Genomic DNA, 3934 nt, shown 5'->3' with positions numbered 1-3934 from the left:
TCTTCTCCATTTGCACTTTGGCCTCCTTTTTCTGGGATCAAGAGCCATGGCTGGACTCTCATCTTTCTCTTTCCCTCAGGAGAGGATCCATTCTCTTGGCTCAGGTTTATTCAGCTAGAGTTTCAGAGAGCTGAGACAGAGACATATAGAATATTCTTCAAATGTGTTAAGGATTTCCTTAGCCCTGAAATAAGATTTTTAAAAATTTCATTGTAATTTCTTAATTTGTATGTATCACCCATGGAAGACAACGAGCTTTCCCATATAACTGAATAAATGAATGAATACTAAATACTTAAAGTGGGTGAAAAAAGTTGCTGTGAAGACAGAATAATAGAACCAGTCAATAAAGACCTCACGAAATTCTACAAAAGCTTTAAAAATCATCCCATTTGAGAGGTACCTGTCTGGCTCAGTTGGTAGAACATGTGACTCTTGACCTTGGGGTTGTGAGTTTGAGCCTCCCATTGGGTGTAGAAGTTACTTTTAAAAAATATAATCTTTACCAAAAAATAAAGCTTATAGCAGTTCATATCAAATGAAACTTTTTTTTAAAGTTATCTCCACAGCCAATGGGGGGCTTGAATTCACAACCCCGAGATCAAGAGTAGTATGCTTTACTGACCCAGCCAGCCTGGCAGCCCTATAAGCTTTATTAAAGAAGAGAAGAGGGGAAAAAAAAAAAAGAATTTTGGTAAATCAGTAAATTTGGTAAAGTCAGTGTATTGGTCTTGGCGAAATCTGCTAAAGACTTTTTAAAATGCTAAACTGTGGGAAAAATGGAAATTAACTTAGAAAGATATTCAAAATTAATAATTATAAATGAAGAAATTTCCGTGTGAAATACTAAAATTTTAATTACATTGATTTTAGGACGCAGTTATGAGAAAACAAAACCATATTAAAATCCATGTTTATTTTCAAATCTAGAAAAATGTTGTAAACATAGTGTAATACCCCTATACCCTTCACCAAGATTCACCAGTTATTAAAGCTTTGCCACATTTGCTTTATACAGACAATCCCCAACTTACGGTTTGACAGAATTTTTTGACTTTGGGATGGTAAAAAGTGATATGCATTCAGTTGAAACTGAACTTAGTGTTCTAAATTTTGATCTTTTCCCAGGCTAGTGATACTCTCAGTAGATACTCTCTCATGGTGCTGGGCAGCAGCACAGCTCCCTTTCAGCTAGGTGACCTGGAGGGTAAACAACTGATGCATTCACGTCTGTTCTGCACTCATACAGCCATTTAGTTTCTCACTTTCAGTATTCAATACATTACGTGGGATAGCCAACCCTTTATTATTAGATAGGCTTTGTGTTATAGGATTTTGACCAGCTGTAGGCTAATAAATGGATATGTTCCGAGCATTTTTAAGGTAAGCTAAGCTATGATGTTCAGTAGGTTAAGTGCATTTTTAAAGAAAGATTTCATTTATTTGAGAGAGAGAGCATGAGCAGGGAGGGGAGAGGCAGGCAGAGGGAGAAGCAGACTCCCCGTTGATCAGGAGACATGATGCAGGACTTGATACCAGGACCCTGAGATCACGACCTGAGCTGAAGGCAGATGCTTAACTAACTGAGCCACCCAGGTGCCCCAGTTGAAGTCTATTAAGTGCAATTTCAATTAATGATATTTTTATTTCACAATGGGTTTATCAGGATGGAACCCCATTGTAAGTGGAGGCAGATTGGTATACAGATACATTGATAGCTGTAATTCTTTTAATTTTTAAAAACATTTTATTTATTTATTTGAGAGAGAGCGAGAGAGCGAGCAGGGGCAGGAGGAGGGGCAGAGGGAGAAGGAGAAGTAGGCTCCCCGCTGAGCAGGGAGTCCAAAGACTTGGGGCTCCATCCCAGGGCCCTAGGATCATGACCTGAGCTGAGGCAGACACTTAACTGACTGAGTCACCCAGGCGTCCCCAGATGGCTGTAATTCTTATTTGTTGTTGTTGGACAATAAGAGAGTAAATTGCAGATATCATATAGAATATATCTCTAAGGATATTCTTTTACATAACCATGCTAAAATGATCAAATTCAGAAAATAGAACATTGATGCAATTCTATTCTCCAATTTATAGTCTGTATTTAAATTTTGCCAATTATCCTATAAATAATTATCCTTTATAACTTTTTTTTTCAAACTAAGATCCAACCCAGGTTCACATTTTGCATTTCTTTGTCCTGCCTCTTTTGTCTCCTTTAATCTCATAAAATTTGTCTGCTTTTCTTAGTTTTGTATGATTTTTATATTTTTGAAGATTGAAGGCATTTGTTAGACTGTCCTCCATTTTGTCTTACTGTTAGCCTGTGATTAAATTCAGGTTATACACTTTTATCATGAGTACTATGTAAGTGATGTTGTGTCCTTCTCAGGACTTAACATTAGGAGGCACAAGATGTCATCTTGTCTTATGGGTAATTTTAACTTTGATCACTTAAGGCTATGTCTGCCAGATTTCTCCATTGTAAAGGTACCTCTTTTCCTCATTTCTAGTGAGTAAATGATCTGTGGGGAGATAGTTTGAGACTGTATAAATATCCTCCTTCAGAACAAATTTCACTAATGGCTTTAGCATCCATCCATGATTCTTGAATGAACCAATTACTACAGCGATGGCTACAAAATAGTGATTTTCTAAATCTACCATTCATCTGCATTCATTACTTGACATTCTACTGCAGAAAGGTTTTCCCTTCCCCCTTTTATTTCTTCCCTTTTCTATTTTTTTTTATTATTTGCATACTTATTTATAAATGCATGTAAGTTTCCATAGAAATTCAGACTCATCCTGTGTTCAAAAATTCTCTTTTGAAAAGTAAAGGGGTAAAGAGTGTAAGGGCCGTGCTTGCCTTTCAGAATACTGTGGATATGTATACATTTCATGGATTAACTCATTCTGATGCTCAAATTCATTTGACTTGGCCAGTGGGAGCCATTCCTTAGCTTTTAAAATTTAAATATTTTTTTAAATGTTGCTAAGAGTAAGTTTAGTGAATATAATGAAAAGAACATATTCATGAATATAATTGATATTTAATATATTTAAGAAGACTACTTTTTTTTAAAAAAGACTTTATTTATTTGACACAGAGAGAGAGAGAGAGAGAGATCACAAGCAGGCAGAGCAGAAGGCAGAGAGAGAAGGGGAAGAAGTCTCCCTGCTGAGCAGAGCCCAATGCGGGGCTCAGTCCCAGGACCCTGAGATCATGACTTGAGCCAAAGGCAGATGCTTAACCCACTAAACCACCCAGGCGCCCCTAAGAAGACTACTTCTTAAAGTGAGATGAAAACAGAGGGGGAGGCAAACCAGAAGAGATGCTAAACTCTAGGAAGCAAACTAAGGGTTGCTGGAGGGGAGATGGGTGGTGGGATGGGGTAACTGGGTGATGGGTATTAAGGAGGACACTTGTAATGAGCACAGGGTGTTATATACAAATGATGAATCACTCAATTCTATCCCTGAAACTAATATACAGTATATGTTAACTAAATTGAATATAAATTTAAACATTTTAAAAAGACTACTTGAAACCAAATTTTGGCAAATTGGTAAATGTAATGAGCTTTACAAATCCATTATTAGAATAATTGATTCTTTTTTTTTAAGATTTTATTTATTTATTTGACAAAGATCACAAGTAGGCAGAGAGGCAAGCAGAGAGAGGGAGGACAGAAAGCAGGCTTCCTGCTGAGCAGAGAGCCCGATGTGGGGCTCCATCCCAGGACTCTGGGATCATGACCTGAGCTGAAGGCAGAGGTTTTAACCCACTGAGCCACCCAGGCGCCCCCTGAATAATTAATTCTTGAGTGAATTTGGCCTTCTGCCATTGGTACTCTAGGACCTATTACTGTTCGTATAAAACTAGCATCCTGGTGATCTTGAAAACATTGATCAAGATCAAACAATCTTCTTCAGGTTT

Source organism: Martes martes, assembly GCF_963455335.1.
Source record: "Martes martes genome assembly, chromosome: 1".
In the NCBI taxonomy this organism is placed as follows: Eukaryota; Metazoa; Chordata; class Mammalia; order Carnivora; family Mustelidae; genus Martes; species Martes martes.
This window is presented reverse-complemented; position numbering follows the sequence as displayed.